Genomic DNA, 18,612 nt, shown 5'->3' with positions numbered 1-18,612 from the left:
GGGCGCCTGAGAATAGGTGGGGAGGCTGATAGTGAAAGAGAATCAGGCACTGCTGAATGAATCTGAAGTTCAAGTTATTTTCTCCCCCCATGTGATCAATGTCAGTTGTTGATCAGTATCTGTCAGTATATATTCACACACGTGCTACAGGAACTGGACGTTTTGCAGGGGTTCATGGAGGTGTTGATTAGGCTGAGAAGAGAGAGAAGAGGTGTTTCCTAGTTTAAAAGAGTATGCTCTTCTTTCCTTCCTCTTTCCCTTTTACTTGTTTTTATGGTTGGTTTGCTTTTCCAGAACCATATTTTCAAACCCAGATTGTCTTCTGCCCAACACTCAGGGTCCACTGCAGTTCTTTGGGTCGTTTTTCCTCACCCCCACCCCCATGTCTGCAGCAGGTTTCCTTCCCAGAGTGAATCTGTGAAGGTAGCCTTCCCAGCTATGCTTCTCACGCCCAGGAAAGCACACTTGCAGAGGTGGAGTATAGGGTCTCCCAGCTGTGGTGCATTGCTTCGCGGTGGGCACCTGTGGGTCTATGCTTTTTATATCTATTGCAATGAAAACAGAAAAGACTTAGCCTTTTCATAAAGAGGGGTTTGGGGCTGCCTCTCAGCATGGCCAGTGAAGGGGTGAGTTTCAGTGAAAAGTTTCGAAAATTGCCATTGAGGTGTGTTCAGGTTTGGGGTTGTGGCTGATGCAGCACCTAGCAGTGTGCCCTCGCCTGTGGTCCCTACACTGTAGATGTGGCTGCGGGTGAGGGGACAGGAGTGAGTGAGTCCCATCTGGTGAGAATATGTTCCTTTGCGTGGCGGTGTGTCCCCACCTGGGCCCCTTGTATTTGTTCCTCTGCCTGCAGCCTCCAGGCAGACCGATGCAGTGTCCCCTTACGGTGTCCTGCTCCTGGGGAGAGCCCCACAGCCGCACCTCTGCAGTGGCAGGCTGCTGAGGCTCAGTGAGCTGTGGCTTCACTGAGTAGCTCCTGCTGTCGCAGGCGCTGCGTGGGGATGACTGCGGTGCTTTCCACCTCTGGGAAAGATGGGATTTGCCTTCTGGAGCCGGAGAGACTGTGGAGCTCTTTGCAGAACAACCTTGGACTCTAGCCACGTTCTTTGTGAACTTGGGTACAGGTCTCTGTTGGGGGCCCCAGGCTCTGCCCTGGAAAGAATTCTTTGCAAAGAAGCTTCCCACTGTGGTCCTGTAGTGCTGGCAGGTGTTCTAGAAGAATGAAACACAAACAATAAAATGATCAAAATGTTTTTACTCAATGACATAATGATAATAATAGCAATTGTAGGTGACTTTATTAAATGAATACTAAGTAGCAGGCATCATTCTAATGCTTACATGTATTTACTCATTTTACTTTAATAACCCCATGAGGTAGGTACTTACCATTCTCCCCAATTGGTAGATGGGAAAACTGAGGCAACAGAGAGTAAGTGACCTGCCAAACATGAGCTAGTTATTAAGTGGTGGAGCCAATATTGAATTTGGGTAGAACAACTCATGATTATCCGTATGGGGTTGAGCCACTTTGTGGATTATGTAATGGCACATATTTAATAACAATGCCACTTAGCTTTAGTACTTGCAAAGCTAATCTGAATATTAATGTAAAGAGAACATAATTATGGAGTAACCTGTTATCTAAATCTGTAACATTTCAAAGCTTTAGGGTCATCAACATTCTTTTGTCTCCTGGGACTTCTCAGAAGTGGTCTGAAATTCAGGATGCCTGTTCACCCTGGGCCATGCCCAGCAGCCTTGGCCTGAGTCTCAATAGAGGAGGTGTCTTCCGGTCTTACCAGTATGGATATTGAGTGTGGGTTCTTGTTTGTAATGAAAACTGGTGTAAGTCAAAGGCATCAACATCCTAAGGCAAGAAAGCCCAGCCAGGAGCCAGACCATCAGCTTGCAGTGCTAAAATGTTAAACAAAAGCATCAGAAAGGCCTGATGAACCCCTGGCCAAACTTTGTCATTTGATACTTGGCTGCCTGACCCAGGTGCCTTTCCGTGCAGAGCAGAACACTTACTGTTGAAGCTAAAGGGTCTGGCCATTTAGTCTGTGTGATCAAAGGGACCTTGCTGGATGGTGGGGCCAGGAGAGTGAAGGCTGGCCTCAGAGGGTGGGAAGGAGGCTGAGGAAGCAAAGGGCAGCTAGGGAAAGGAAGACTCTGTGGTTTGGGCCTGGGTTAGCTGACACATCTAAGTCAGCCCTCAGGACCAGCCTCTCCCCCTGGGGCCTGCAGTGGGGCTCCTTTGACAGGGAAACCTGGAGCCTAACCCTACTTTCCAGTAAGGTAGTAAGACTTAATTGCTGTTTATTAATCAGTGACATATTTTCAGAGCCTTGGCACACTGTGAGAGCAGATAAATATTGTGTAACAGCAAATTAGGAGCAGTAAACATTTTTGTCCACGTATTTGCCGAGTCTTCTCAGGCTGTCTCTACTGTAGGTATCTTTCAATGACTTCTGCAACATGAATATGAAAATATGCCGTTTGGAGACATATGTGGATGGGCAGAAAGCTTTGGCGTGGCATCCAGGAGTACCCCAGACTCATGGAAGTTCCTTCTGTAATTTCCATGCCATGAAAGGCATCTGAACAGAGAAGGCCTTCATACTTACTACATGATGCAGACAGATTCTCCCAGTAGCCCTCATTTCCCCTGGAGTATAAGAACTGGCATGTCCTGGAAAACAGACCTTCCTCTCTGCGGGGTATGAACACACGCTTTTCTTACAGACTGAACATTGTATGTGGAAGTAATTGCTGTCTGTAAGGGGCTGGAGGATACGAGCCTGGCTTCCACGTCTGGTTCAGCCACGAATTGGGTCTATGGCCTGTGGGTTGATTGGTCATTGGTCATTGGTCATTTCTAAAATCACAGGTGCCGGAAAGACAAGATCGTTTTCAAGTGCCCTGACAACGGTGAGATTTTATGGCTCTCCTTCCCCTGTGGGACAGGTGCAGCTGACTGCTGTCTGGAGGGACAGTTTTATGCCCAGCTCGTGGCAAAGCAAAACAGCTCAGGACAGGATGTCAGCTTAATGTCAACAGCACAGTCCGCTCTCTTTTTCATTAAATGAGGGTCTGCTGGGTGCTGCTTTAGGAAGGAGAGAAATACAAGTTTCTGTGCGGCAAACATTGTCTTTTCCCACTGGTATCATGCTCCTTATGCTGACATTGTTCATTCTGTACACCTGTTGAGGATACAGAAGATTGATGTATCTGAAGGCCCAGGTGGAAAACAGGTTCAGCTGTTCTTTTCTTGGGGGTGTTTATGAAGGGGGCAGAAGGGCACTGCAAAGCTACTTGAATTGGTTTGTGTATTTGACTGGCTGATTTAGTAGTATTTACCCTGGGATTACTCAGAATTTTAGAGTCTGTGAGAAGCATTTGAAAGAATATCACCGAGAGGGAAATAGGGGTGGGAAGTCCTCAGGTTTCTACCCAGGAGTACCCCAGCTGCAATACTTGTTAGAAGCTTGCATTTCTTAGTCTTCTTCATTTGAAGCAATATCAATTCAGCCTCTGATACATTTAGAAATATCTATTGCATACCTGTTATATTCTAGGCACTGGGTGGGTGGTGGGGGATAGATAGCTTGTGAGCAAACAGATAAAAATGCTTGCTCTCCTGAAGCTTACATTCTGCTGAGATGCCCCCCCCCACAAAAACAAAGAATAAGTAAAATGTGGAGTGTGTTATATTGTGTATGTGATAGGGAGAAAAATAAAGCAGGGAAATGGGTTTTTTTGGAGTGGGGGTGATTGTAACTTGAGGCAGTGTCGTGCTGGAGACCCTGCTCGCTGCGCCGTTTTTCAGGTGGGGCGGCCTGCGGGGTCTCTGCTCCCGCTCCCCACACAAGAACGCAGGACATGGTGAGGCCAAAAAGGAACACACACAGAGCCATAGGTAGGGGAGTCATACCACTATGGTCTCACTGGAGGCTGGGCCCACTGGACGTGCGACCTGCCATCCGCCTTTCCGCCAACCGACTGACGACTCTCCCCCACTCTCTGGACTCTGTTCCACTCCTCTCTTCCGCTCTCCTCGGCTCCTCAGCAATCCTCGGCGATCCTCGTCAGTCCTCGGCAGTCCTCGGCTCTCCTCCGTAGCCGCAGCAGTTATACTAGTGGCCAATCGGCTAACCGGCCACAGCCGACGGCCAATCAGCCACAGCCGACGGCCATCCACCACCCGAGCCAGCACCTTTCCTTGTGAGGCCGAGAGCCTGTAAACTACTCTCTGGGGCTCTGTCCCCACAGGCAGGCTAGCCAGGGATGGCCTCACTGAGAAGCTGATAATTTGAATAAAGATCTGGTGGAGTCATGGGGTTAGCTGAAGGCAGAATGTTTTAGTCGGAGGGGAAAGCAAGGGCTGAGGGCCTGAGTGTTTCCATCATGGCTTTGGTTGCTGTGTTGAGGGACTGGCGGGCTCAAAGGCAGAAGCGGGGAGAGATGATGATGGGTTCGAGCTGGTGAGTTAGATCCAGTTGGATTTTGGATCTACAGTGGTACCTCGGTTTTCGAACGTAATCCGTTCCAGAAGCTGTTCGAGTTCTGAAATGTTCAAAAACCGAGGTGTGGTTTCCCCATAGAAAGTAATGCAAAATGGATTAATCCGTTTTAGATCTTTAAAATCAACCCCTAAAACTGCAAATTTAGCATGAATTTTACTATCTAATGATACCATAGATCCATAAAATTTATGACGTTCGTAAACCGAAATGCTCGTCAACGGAGATGTTCAAAAACTGAGGTACCACTGTATTTGGAATGAGAGTCAATGGGAATTTCTGGTGGATTGGATGTGGACTGTGAGATTCTCTGAGGGTTTGGGGTTGCAAGAACAGTGCCATTGGTGGTTTGGGTCAGTTTTTCCAAGGATTTTCTGAGCACCTGTCCCTGGGAAGCTTTTTGGAACAGCTTAGAGGGTAAGCTCACATCCTTTGGGCTTCTGGGCTCCCCTCATGAGGGAATCCCGTATTCTAAGGTGTATTTCCTTCCTTCCAAGGGCTTGTATCTGGAAAGGGCTTTTGAAATATCTCCTCTTCTGTCATGGAGGGAAAGTTGTGATAGGCTGGACATTTCAGCAGCTGGAGAAACTGTTTCACTTTCCATGAAAATGCTGGGTTTTGCCTTTAGAATTACCCATCTAGGTCACTTTGTGGGTGGGCCTAGACCTATAATTCTCCCACTTGCTTGGGGAACTTACAGCCCAAAAATCCTGTGAAAAATAATAAACACGAGAACGTTTGCTACTCCTTTCTTTGACAGCGTGTTTTGTATTGGAGAGGAAAAGCCAAAAGTTCTCATTGACTGAAAGATAACAAAATCTAGTTATACATTAGTAGGGTGGGATTTGGGAAATTCCATCTTTGGCTAGAGCTTGTCCCCAGAAGGTCTAATGAGGACTGTGTCTAACATAGAAATTTCTGGTTCAAACTTGGTAACTGAATGGACAGTAATCAGGCTTGGCAGGTGGACCTGTGTGTTCTCTCAGGGCAAGATTTTAGGGGTTAACTTGTTGCGTTTTTCTTTGGCTGCGTCTCCATAAATCCCTTTAATCTTTCCTTTCCCCAGATAAATCTCCTTAAATCCCCTCCAAGCTCTCTCCTCCTCTCTCCTCTGGGAGAGCTTAGGTTTTGGTCCAGCAGGGGATTGTCACATTATTGGTCAACTTGCACCCATAGTGGCACACCCCAGGGCCCCAAGCCTTCAATCCTTACCAGATTCCACAGGGGTCATCAGGGAGCAAACAGCCCCCGGGGGACACATTTCTTTAACTGAAGAAGGAATTGCTGATGGGTGGCCAGCATGAAGTCTGCTGCCCTAGCTGGCTGACCCGTGTTTCTTTTCTGACTCAAGATGGTCAAACTAGTGCACACTGTATGTGGTGAAAACAGGAGGACATGTGGACTCTGGGAGCGATGCCACCATGATCTTCTTTCTCAGTTCATGTTGGTTACGCCCCCTTGGCTTTCTATGGTGCAGGAGATCAGTCACTTTCTCCTTGGGCAATGTCCTATTAGATCCCATTGGACTTTAAAAAAATGTTTATTATGCAGTGTATGGGTTATTCAGGCTCCAACGAGACCCAGGGTAACCTTCAAATGGACACCACAGGCCAAGTTCATTCTGTGGCAGACCAAGTTTGTTCCTGTCTCCAGTGATCAGCTGTGTGACTTATGCTGTTTTTCTGAGTACTTCAGCAGGACTCAGAAACAGAGGGATTCTGTGTTGAATAAACCAAATCTTGAGGAGAAGGCTTTAAGACGGCATATTGACTGAGGCTAGGTTGGGGAGGCATTGGGAGGCAATGAAAAGAAATCACAGAAAGTGGGCCCGATGGCTCAGGTGGTTAGAGCTCCATGCTCCTAACTCCGAAGGCTGCGGGTTCGATTCCCACATGGGCCATTTGGGCTCTCAATCACAAGGTTGATGGTTCGACTCCTCGACTCCTGCAAGGGATGGTGGGCTCCTCCCCCTGCAACTAAGATTGAACACGGCACCTTGAGCTGAGCTGCCACTGAGCTCCCAGATGGCTCAGTTGATTGGAACGCATCCTCTCGGCCACAAGGTTGCCAGTTCGATTCCCGCAAGGGATGGTGGGCTGCGCCCCCTGCAACTAACAGCAGCAACTGGACCTGGAGCTGAACTGCACACTCCACAACTACGATTGAAAACACAACAACTTGACTTGGAAAAAATCCTGGAAGTACACAATTTCCCTTCCCCAATAAAATCTTAAAAAAAAAAAAAAAAAAAATCACAGAAAGTTAGTTCTAGCATGGCCATTCATACAGGTTCCTTAATCTTTCTGAGTTAAAGTGGAGGTGGAAGTTGCTGTCTTATGGGCTTCTTGTAAGGATGCAGTGACGTAGATGAGGTGCCTGGGACATAATTGGGATTGAACAAACCGTGACTGTTATCAACTCTGGTTGCCTTCAGCCGCTGTGGTTGAAGCTGACTACCGACGGGTAGTCAGGCCCAGTACTGTGGGGAAGAACACGTCAGTATCTGTTGGAAATTGATTTTGGAAGCTCTTGTTGCAAGTATGCAGAATGATGCATATTTAACCTCTCCAAAACCTGAGGTAAAAAACCATCCCAAATCATCAGTCGGCCAGGGAGGGACAATTGCTGGGTATTCCCTGTAGCATAGTGGTGAGCAGCTGAGAATGTAGGCTCCGAGGCCAAGAGGATGTGGGTGCAAATCCTGGGTCCCCTGCTTCCTAGCTGTATGGTTTGGGGCAAATTATTTGGCCATTCTCAGCGTCACGTCCTCATCTGTAAGACAGGCTAAGACTGGTAGCTAACGTAGGGTTGCAGTGAAAATGAAATGAGGGCGCGTGGAAATGACAGCGCGTGGAAGTGCAGTGCATGGCCCATAGATATGTCCTCCGTAAATGCTAGTTCTCGCTCATTAGTCCCTGCGGTGCTGCACCACTGCTCCTCAGAGGCCATTTGCACAGATTTGGATGGTCCATTGAGCCATTCAACATTTGCTCCCCGCAGGAGGCTGTTCAGTTCATACAGTGCCGGCAGTAACCAAGGGACTCAGCCCGAGACATCCTCCAGGCCAGCTCGTGTGGTGGAGTAACCTAGTTTGCTATATATCCCAGGCTCATTCTTTCCTCCAGTTATCCATCAACTTTGTCTTCTGCACCCTGAGCTGGTGTGTGTGTGTGTGTGTGTGTGTGTGTGAGTGAGTGTGTGTTTTAACCTGCCCCTACCTACATCAGCCTGTGTAACACTCTTTTCTAACTGCACTTTCTGTCTTCTCAAATGGCACATAGGTCTTGGTACAGTTGTGGCCTTTCTTCTGCTTCAGCATGCTTTTTCTCACATAAGCAATTCCCTGAGGATTGCTCCAGAGTTTCTGCTTTGTTTCTTATTGAAAACAGTGTTTTGATTTGAGGACTTAGGCAACTTTTTTTTTTTTTTTAAACAATATCTTTACATCGTGGAGTTTTGTAGTTTACAATCTAGATGTACTGAATGTATTTTAATATTAGAGGATTTAAAAATGGCAGTGTGTCACTGAAACTAATATAATAAAAAATAAATAAATACAAAACCAAAAACGGCCGCATGTATATGCATGTACCCTAGGAACACATGTAACTGTTTATTTGTCAACATCTTTATAGGGGATTGTGGATGGGGTGTCAGAAAAGATCTCAAACGGTTAATTTCCCAGGTCCCAGGATGAAGATGTGACGTTCGGGGAGCTGCTGTCCAAGCTCGGAGCTCTCCCTCATCTTAACCTGTCTGTTCATTTTAGGCCTTTTGGTGGACAAATAAGGTTAGGGGTCACAATTTATTGGGACCTCTATGACGGGTGAGCCAGGGAAGAAGAGGCTCCCGAAATGAAAATCGTCGATGTGACACTACTTGTTGAGAGGCCCTCTCTGTCTTTCATGACCACAATATACATCCCTGAAATTGCTTTTCCACCTGCTGGATTTGGTGCTGTAAGTGGAACCCTAAAAGTATCATATTTAATCAAATCTCAGACAGTCCCTGAATTTCAGGTGACACTCCTTCCTGCCTCCTACACAACTCTGTCCTCTCCCACCAAGACCCACAGTGTGGTGAAAACAAAACAAAACAAAAGCTTTGCAGCTTTAGAAAATTTGTGGGTGGAGGGAAGAGAAGCTGAGCGGAAGGGGTGGTGGAGGTGGCAGATACCCTAGGTGGGGCCAGTGTCTCCTTACCCCAGGTGTCTTCCCGTTATGGGCTGATACTTCTTTAACCTTGATAAAAATGACTGCTTGAAATATGCCTTACAACATTGGAAGATATAAATATCTTGAAATAGGTTGAAGGAATAGTTATTTACGATGTAAGGGATTTTAAAGAAAAGTACATTGTCTCCAGCATGTAGCTGAAAAGAATTAGCATTTGAATGATAGACAGGAGGGAAAATAGGTAATTCTGGCCTTGGGACTTCGAGGAACCAAGGAGGCTCAAATGGGTTGCAAACTGGAAGCTGAGGGCGGAGTGAGCAGGCTGGGGACAGGACCTCAGGCATCACAGAACTGGGTGCTACTGGCCTGGGGCCTGGAAATAGAGGACGTTGTGGTGCTGTCTCTGTGATCGCTCCCTCCGCTGCCTCCTCCCCAGCACAGGCCGTGCTCCCAGGACCAGGCCAGGGATGTTAACACTGGCATTCAGCCGTAGCCAGATGTCAAGGCCTGAGTAGGGTCTTGGCTACCAGGAAAACTTTCACTTCTCTAAGAAAATATGCCTCTAACACCACCACCACCACCACCACCACCATCAACAACAACATGCTTGAAATGAACTTGCAGCAGACCTTGTGTCAACGTTGGGGACAGCCTGTTTCTGGCAATAATGTACAAGAATGATACTTCTTGGTCAGTGAAACTGGAGTTTGTGGTTCTAGTAATGATTAAAAAACAATGTTGGCTTTTAGTGGTGCTTTTTTTGGCTCCTTTGACAACTGGGATATAATAATAAGACCTCATTTGTGTGTGTGTCTGTGTGTATGTGTTTAAATTGTGGTAAAAAAATACATAACATAAAACTTACCATTGTAACCATTTTTCCATTTTTAAGGGTACAGTTTAGTGGTTATTAAGTACATTGTTGTGTAAGCATCACCTCCATCCATCTCTAGAACTTTCCATCTTCTGACTGAAACTCCATACCCATTAAACACTAACTCCCCATTCTCCCCACCCCCAGCCACGAGCAACCACCAATCCACTTTCTGTCTCTATGAATTTGACTTCTCTAGGAACCTCACATATGTAGAGTCCTACAGTATTTGCCTTTTTGTGTCTGGCTTATTTGACCTCGCATAGTGTCCTCAAGGTTTATCCACATAGTAGCAGGTGTCAGCATTCCATTCCATTGTGTAGATGGACCACATGGTGTTTATCCATCATCTGTCCGTGGATACTGGTTCGCTTCCACCTTTTGGCTCTTGTGAATACTGCTGCCAAGCACATGGGTGTACACATATCTACATATCTCATCGAGTCTCTGCTTTCAGTTCTTTTGGGTTATACTCAGAAGTGGAATTTCTGGATCATAGGTAATTCTAGGCTTATTTTATGCGGTGCCACCATACTGTTTTCCACAACTGTGTGGTGTTTTGCAGTTTGTGAAACGTTTTTATATACGTGCATGATTCCTCCTGAGTCTTAGAACAGCTCTGTGAGTGGGCAGCAATCATTGTCCTTATTTTACAGATAAGAAAATGGAGGTTCAGGGAGGTTAAATGACTCAGGTGAAAGATTGCTAAGTGGCAGGTGGAGATGGAAGAGTCTTCGGGCTCCTAATTTGGTGCTCCTTCTGCCATGCCATCCTGCTACATGCTGGTTACTGGAGACACTGGAAATGGAGAATACTGATGGATTAAAAAAAACCCAAAAACCCATCTGTGAATGTGTTATGGGGCGGTAAGGAGACCAGCTCTATAAATCCTCCTGCCTGCAACAATTTCAAGCCACCTATGGTTTAACAACCTACTGCAGAATTCTTGAGTGAGGCTTTGAGCGGGTATACGGTGACACGTGCACACCTGTGGAGGAAGCAGAGTCAGGAGAGCTGAGTTTAGTCCCAGCTCTGTCATTTAGAAACTGTGGAATCTTGGTCTTATCTTCTTTACCTCCTGATTACCTTGTTTGTTCAATGGGCGTAATTAACCCTGCTTATATTACAGACCTGTTTTAAGTCTTAAATGAGATAAGTGTGTGTAGTAAGGTTTTGTACAAATCGAAGGTATTATTGTGTTATGAAGATTATAGCTTTAAAAGCATTCCTTTCTCATAAATGTTAGCATCATGCACTCTTTGAAACCTGGCTCTCATCCTTGGGGCAGGCTTCCCGTAGAAGCATCAACGTAAACCCCAACATTTCATAGTATATTATTCTGGCTCTATGCCGGTGTGTTGTTTTCCTTCTCGGTGTTTAAGTGTTTGGTACCTGAAGAAACCCTTTTATAAAAGCAATGTGTCACCTTACTGGAGGATTTGAAAAATGTGGAACTGTATAAGGAAGACAAGAAGAATCGCTTAGCTGGCTGGCTGGCTGCTGGGTAACAGCCCCTCCAGGGGGATGGGAAAATCTCAGGAGAGGTCCCAGAGGTCACCTGAGGGGACCTGTGGGAGTAGGGTGGGGCTGTAGTTAGGAACTAATTGGTATGAAGGCATGTCAGTACTTTACCACCTGATCTCACTGAACCGCTGTGTGTGGGTTGTAGTAGGGCTGGTGGCCTCTGTGGAGTGCTGTGAGTATCTGACTTTCTCCAGGGTGTCAGTATTTCACCTTAGCTTGGTGGTGGTGAGGATGGCATTGCTGGGATAATTGTCATGCTCACCATCTCTCCTGTCATTGTCACCTCTAAACATGCACACTCAGCAGTGGGACAGAACCTGGTGCCAACAGGAGATGCTGCTCAGCTGATTTCCAGTGGGCTAATTATACATGTGGGAAGAAGGAGGTAAAAAATATTGATATCCAGATGGGGCTGATTCTCCTGATTGGGGCAGGACACAGGAACTTAGCTTCTCAGTCACTTCATGGCATAACGTAAATACTGTTTCCTATGGACTGAATGTTTGTGTGTCCCCAAAATTCATATGTTGAAGCCCTAGCCCCCAAGGTGATGGTAATTGGAGGTGGGGCCTCTGGGAGGTGATGAGGTCCCGAGGGTGGAGCCCTCATGAGGATGAAGCCCTTATAAAAGGGACCCCACAGAGCTCCCTTGCCTCTTCCACCCTGTGAGACACAGTGAGAAGATGGCCCTCCACGAAGCAGGGAGGGGGTCCTCACCAGACACTAAATCTGCCAGCACCGTGACCTTGGACTTCCCAGCCTCTAGAACTACCGTGTTTCCCCGAAAATAAGACCTAGCTGGACCATCAGCTCTAATGCGTCTTTTGGAGCAAAAATTAATATAAGACCCAGTGTTATATCATATTATATTATATTATATTATATTATATTATATTATATTATATTATATTATATTATATTATATTATATTATATTATATTAAGACCCAGTCTTATATTATAGTAAAATAATACCAGGTCTTATGTTGATTTTTGCTCCAAAAGACACATTAGAGCTGATGGTTCGGCTAGGTCTTATTGTCGGGGAAACACGGTATGAGAGATGTTTATTGCTTAAAAGCCACCCAGTCTATAGTACTCTGTTATGGCAGCTGGAACAGGCTACACTTATAGGCGCAGTCCTGTCTTCTGCCAGACTGCTCACCCGAAACCTTCAAGCTAATCTCTCTTCAGAACACAGTGTTCACAATCAACTAACTCATTCTTGGGATTAGGAGGTGAAGTCTTTCTACATCACGAGGAGATTGGATGGCCAGCTCCCTCATCTTGTGGGCCATCAAACCGAGGTACTTTGAGATTAAGTACTGTCATGCGGGAGACTCTGCTCGCTGTGCCACTTGTCATGCGAGGCGGCCTGTGGGGTCTCTGGTCCTGCTCCCCACATAAGAACGCAGGATATGTCTAGGTCAAAAAGGAACACCCACGGAGCCAAAGATAGGGCAGTCATACCTCTATAGTCTCACTGGAGGCAGGATCCACATGACCTACAACCTGCTGTCCGCTTCTCTGCCTGCCAACCAACCAACTGACCAACAGTTATATCAGTGGCTAATTGGCTAATTGGTTACAGCTGATGGTCAATTAGCCGCAGCTGATGGCCATCTACTACCCAAGTCAGCACCTTTCCATGTGAGGCCAAGAGCCTGGAAACTGCTCTCTGGGACTCTGTCCCCACAAGTGGCCTGCCCCACAAGTGACTCTGTCCCACAGTTGCCCTTGGCTGGCTCGGCTCCCAGGCTGGGTCCTACTGAGGGCATGGGCATGGCAGCCTCGAGTCTTCCGGACCAGTAACTAGTGGTCACTGCTTGCTTCCCCTGTCCCAGGCTATTCCTGGTGGCCTCCTTTCTTGCAGAAATTCTTGAATGTCTATCTCCTAGGTGTAACCTCATCCTGGGGTTGTGGGAATGGGCCATGAAAATGCAGGGACCTCCCGAAAGCTTGTTTAACTCTGAAGGTTATGAGCTGGGTGTTCTTCAGAAACTCTCCAGGAAGTTGGAGTTTTGGGGCTGCTGTGTAGGCTCTCAGCATGGCTGGGGTCTGTTGTCTAGACAGACCCCACCCCTGCGGAAAGTTCCTGGGTTCATTGAACATGAGTAAACTGGGCCCCTCTTGACAAGCCTGGAATGCCCCATGGGAATGAGGAACTTGAACTAGTCCCAGGTGCTAGAAATCTTGAGTGGGTTTGTCTGGTCAAAGCTGTCTGGAGGTGTGCCTTCATTTATTCCCCTCAGGCAGGCTTCAGATGAGACTTCTGAGAATTGTGAAACTGAATCCATGTTTTGTTTCCTTTTTTATAAAAAATTGAATGGATTGTATAGATTGAGAATCTCCTCTGCGCCAGGCACTAAGGAAACGTTGGTTTAAAAAAAAAAAAAAGTGGTTCCTGTCCCTAGGGAACTTTCTGGGCAGAGAGACAAATAAATATGTAATTACAAGTCAGTGTGATAGTGCTGCCATCAGGGTACATGATATGGAAGCTGAGAAGAGGGGCCCCTCACCAGAATCGGTCCAGGGACTGTGAGCTGGGCTGTTGCCTAAGAAAGTCCTAGAAGTCAGAAATGAAACAGATAGGGCATTCCTCAGTATTTAATGAGCTCCTCCTATGTGCCACAGAGAATGCTGGCTTCTGTAAGACCAAGGAATATATAGTTTTAATAATAGCAAATATTTATTGAGCACTTACCAGGTACTAGACTCTGTGCCAAGTACAGTATTTTACATGCATTTTCGTATTAAATCCACACAGCAGCCCGATAAAATAGATACAATGTTATCACTATTTTAGAGATAAGGAAACAGGCCCAGAGAGGTTAAGTAACTTGGCCAAGGTCACACAGGACTGGGATTTGACCCTAGGGTACCTGTCTGTGGCCAAAGCCAATGTCCTTAACCATCACCTTAAAGGGTCTTCCCTGCCCAAGTTGTTAAGTTTTGTCCCCTAAACATTTAGAGAAAATTGGATGTGTACCCATATGCACACATGGTGATATAGACATAGAGCAAAGAGTTTTAGGGGTTCTCAAAGAAGGGAATAATTTTTGACAGAAATAATAGATGGAGACGAATTACAAGAGCTGGTAATTGAGTTTTTTTTTTTTTTTCCTAGGGTGGCTTGTCTAGTGACCCAGTGGTGGTCACATATTCATTTAAGACTGGTTGTTAGACTATATGTGGCTGATGCTCTACCAGCTGGGGCTTCATGGTGAATGAGAGATGGGGTCCCCCCCCACATCCTTCAGACATGCTAAGACTCATTCCAGTCCCTGTGTCCTGCTCACGTATTATCTCCTGCTTCTGTTGCCTACCCAGCCATTCTCCAGGACTCCATTTAAGTCTGGTCTCCTCCACCATGTCTCCCAGACAAACACAGCCCACTCAGGGTTCCTCTGCCTCTGTTCTTCCAGTCTCAGAATCACATACTGAGTCAGTTGTCCCAAGTTTTTTCCTTTGTGACAGTTTATCTGATGCAACTGAAAGCTTCTTGAGAGTCGGAGGGCAGTCTTGCAGACATGGGTTCCCCCATGTCTCTTTCCCAGAATACCTCCCATGCCAAGTAATAGGTGGAGAGTTTGTCTGGTTCAGTTTTAAAAATCCTGACTAATGAAATCGTCTCCATGGTCCTTAGGAAGCTAGCTTTTCTGAATATTTTTATTACTGATAAGCTCTTCAGAATGTCCTGCCCATATTTTCTTGGTCTGGATTTTGTTGCTGTAAATTGTTACTGCTTTTCCATGTGTGGATTGCTCATTCCATGGATAAGCTGGGGTGAATTCGTAATCTGTGGGGCTTTGCCGTACTTTCTCCCTCAGCTTGTTGGCAGGCTCTTTCTTTTGGCCAACATTGGGACTGTGCTCAGAAAGCAAAGCAGGTGTCAGGCTCCACAAAAGAGTCCCTCGGCAGGATGGCCCAACGCCAAATGTAAACATTGGATTCTTACACCCTCTCTTAGTTGGGTAGCCACCGTTGGCCTGTGGTATCCTGTGAATACTAAAATTTTTCTTTTGTTTCCCTCCTTGAGATTTTGCCCCTCCAACATGGCTTGAGATTGCTTATGGTAGGCTTTTTTCATCTTTTTCCTTGAAAATCAGGCCTTCTATGGTTTTATGATTTTTTTCTACATGTCAGTATGTCTAAAACCCAAAGATGGTCCCTGGGCTGTATTAATTTTCTTCAGAAGATGTGATATCTGCACAATATACTGAAGATGGGAGGAGAAATTCCTGGCCATGTCCAGTAGTATTTCCTGATGTTCTTTCCCTCAGAATTTCACAAACTTTGTCCCAGATTCATCGACTCTCAGGTAAAAGTTTTCCTTGCTGTCGGCACCTGGGCCAGAACTTATGAGGGAAAAAATATATAGTTTCCCGTTTGCCAGCACTTACTTTCTGAAAGTCCTGGAATTTCCGAGGAGGCTGCCAGGGCTGACTTCAGTGGGAGGGTGGGAGGTGGTTTGAAAAAGAATAATAATGGCTACCAATATTTGAACTTCTGCTCTGCACTAGACGCTTGACCACTTGAAAGCTCATTTAATCTATCAACAACCTTGTGAATTAAGTACCATTTGACAGTTGTGGAGAACTGACTGGCCCCAGGGCACTTAAGTCACTGGACAGTGGTTTGAATCTAGATCTGTCTGAAGAAGCTTCTGGAAGGCTGTACCCAGCTCACAACAGTGTGGTCTGAGGTGCAGCAGGCTTCTCCAGGATGTGACCGGACACCTGCACTCTGGCCTGGGGACACAGGCAGAGAGACGTGTGTGCTTGTGTGTTATGGCCGTTGTTATTGAGGCTCTAGAACTTCTCCCCTGCCAGTCTTCTCCTCAGGTGCCTCCGAGGTCTTGCGCTTGAGCCCGGAGCTGGAAAGTTGTGTTACACTCAGTCTGCGGGGGGAGGACGCTGGAGCTTGGAGCCTATAATCTGGCTCACCTCTGTCTTGAGAGAGGAATGGGCCTAATAATTACTTTATAGGTCAAGGATACAGCTTGTTATTGAGCTGCTATTTCTCTCCTGGCAAAATGAAGAAAATCATTTAAAAAACAAACAAACAAACAAACATCTGGAGAACCCTGAGATTTCGCATCAAACTATTAGTAAAAGCCAACAGAAAGCAACAAAAAAACCAGAATGCTCACCCCAGGGACCTGGCAAACACAATGTCTGTTCTCTGGACTTAATAAAAATACGCATCATTTATAGCTTAGGTATCCATTAGCAAAAGGTCATGGAAAATTCAGGCGGATATCTACAAAGTCTGGTTTATTTCCTCAAATGGCCAAAATGTGTACAGGAGAATGGTTTCTGTCCCTGTTTCTCTTGTACGAGCTGGTGTCGAGGTGGTTATTTGCCTAGTGGCAGTTCAGTGACTAGGGGACAGATAGTCTCTGACTCTTATCTCAGTCTTCTCACTGAAGTGTTTTTTTAATTACTGTTGTTCTGCTCACACTCAAATAATTTTCTCGTTACAATTGTGTTTTTCAAAATTTGTTAGATCACATGGATGGATCTTGAGAGTATAATGCTAAGCAAAAAGTTTGTTAGATCAGATTTACTGTTTCTCAGGGTTTGATAATTAAAAAACAATCACTATTAGTTGTGCAATAAAGTGCTCATCATATATTATGTATCTCATGTGCTTTCTTTATATTTTCATTCATTGGAAAGCACCAGGAGATAGCCAATAGGAATATTAAAAATTTTGAACACACACTCTATTAAGAAAGATATACCAGCATAATATGTAACATTACTCATTGTTTCTCTTTAGGGTATGTTTTGAAATCTCTTTTGCTAATGATATCTATGCAAGATGACCTTTCCCTGCTGTCACAGGCAACTTCTTAGCATAAGAAGCAGTTGAAACTGTGTCGTGTATTGAGTTCACATCCAGAGGTATCAGGAGCCAAGCTGTTTAACATTCCAGTTTGAGATTCCAATTTGGCATGTGGTTAATTCTGGAGAAAGCCTCCGACACGTGCAGCTGAGCTCACGGGCCATTTCACAGCCTGGCAGGCCTCTGGAGTCCAGAGTGCCCTTGGGGGTCCTGGACTCATCCCTGCTGGGGCCAGCTTCCTGCACATGCCTTTGAACTTGCACAGAGACCCCTGCTCAAAGGTCCCCTTGCTTCATTTAACACACTTCTCCCTCTGTCTCAAGATTCTTAATATTTTTTGACTGAGAATCCCCCACCCCCATTTTTATTTTCCTGGGTTCTGTAAGTTACATAGTTGGTTGATCCCTTAAAGTTTTAAGTATGAAACTTTCTACTCCTTTCAGCCTGATAGCAAAGGCATGTTACTGATTGATTCAACTTTTCTTAGGGTTAGTGGTTAAAAAAGGTTGTTGAGTACTAAAGTTTATGGCATACTTAGAAAAAAATCGTTTTATATTGTGATATCCTGGGTGGCAAACACTATCCAGGTGTGGGCATACATTTTTTTGGTATATAAAAAAAGTCTCTGAGGCACTATTTTGCAAAAATTTGAGATGTTCCTAGAATACGGTGGCCTGCAGACTTCGTCAGCATTACAATGGCTCTTATAAGTAGGGCGTGGTCTGTGGAGGGTGGTACAGCACTCCCCAGGCCTGAGTTCCAGTCGTCCTCACCAGCCACATGTCTGTGTAATGCTGGGCCTGGATGTATAATTCATAAAATGGAGGTAATGGTAGACATGGTATAAATTTCTATGAGTTGTGTAAGTTATTATTTTTGCATAATGCCTGGTATGTATATTAAGTGCTCAATAAATATTAGCTGAAATCACACTTGAGCCAATTTTTGCCACTCTGATTCATGGCCAAATGTGATACCTCTAACACCCAGGTAGGTATCTTTCAAAAATGTGTCATAAAGTGTATCGGTCAGTATAAATCCTTTAGGAGAACTTAAAAAAAAAAAAAAAGAGTTCATTTAGAGATATTATCCTTGGATATGAAAGTGGCAGGAATTGCCAAGTGTCCTGGTAACTGACAAGTCAAAGGGTAGCCAGAAATAATATTTGGTGTGTCAGAGTGGAAAGAGGGAAGAATGCAGTTACACACACACACACACACACACGTGCACGCACACACGCACACGCGCACGCACACACATGCATGCACACACGCGCACACGCACGCACACACATGCACACACACATACACACGCACACACACGCACGCACACACACGTGCAGTGCTGCTGTGTCATAGGCCCTATGGATGCAAAAATGAAAGTCACAGCCTCTCCTCTCAAGGAGCAAACTGAAAGGACTCTTTCATGGTATTGGCTACACGTCGGACAGAGCTGGAGAAAAGGAGGCATTTGCTCATGTGCTTTCTTCTCTGATGTCACAGTTCCTGGGTCATGTACCTGCAGTGTCTTAGTGCTCTGGTTGCAGGGAATGCTGGGAGAAGGGGATAAGTGAGCAGAATGATGGATAATGGTAAGTGGGGGTGGGATGGGAACAGCCAGAAGAGGAGGCAGCTCTGATGTCGCATCCCCTGAAGCCCTTTCTCCCT

The 18,612-nt window shown here is 45.7% G+C and overlaps 1 protein-coding gene across 2 annotated transcripts in view; it reads left to right on the top strand.

Annotated features, from left to right (window-relative positions):
* Window positions 1-18,612, top strand: part of CAMK1D (calcium/calmodulin dependent protein kinase ID) — a 376,228-nt gene that overhangs the window by 1,711 nt on the left and 355,905 nt on the right. The window lies entirely within an intron of this gene.

Source organism: Rhinolophus sinicus, linkage group LG02 (assembly GCF_036562045.2).
Source record: "Rhinolophus sinicus isolate RSC01 linkage group LG02, ASM3656204v1, whole genome shotgun sequence".
NCBI classification, from domain to species: domain Eukaryota; kingdom Metazoa; phylum Chordata; class Mammalia; order Chiroptera; family Rhinolophidae; genus Rhinolophus; species Rhinolophus sinicus.
This window is presented reverse-complemented; position numbering and strand designations above follow the sequence as displayed.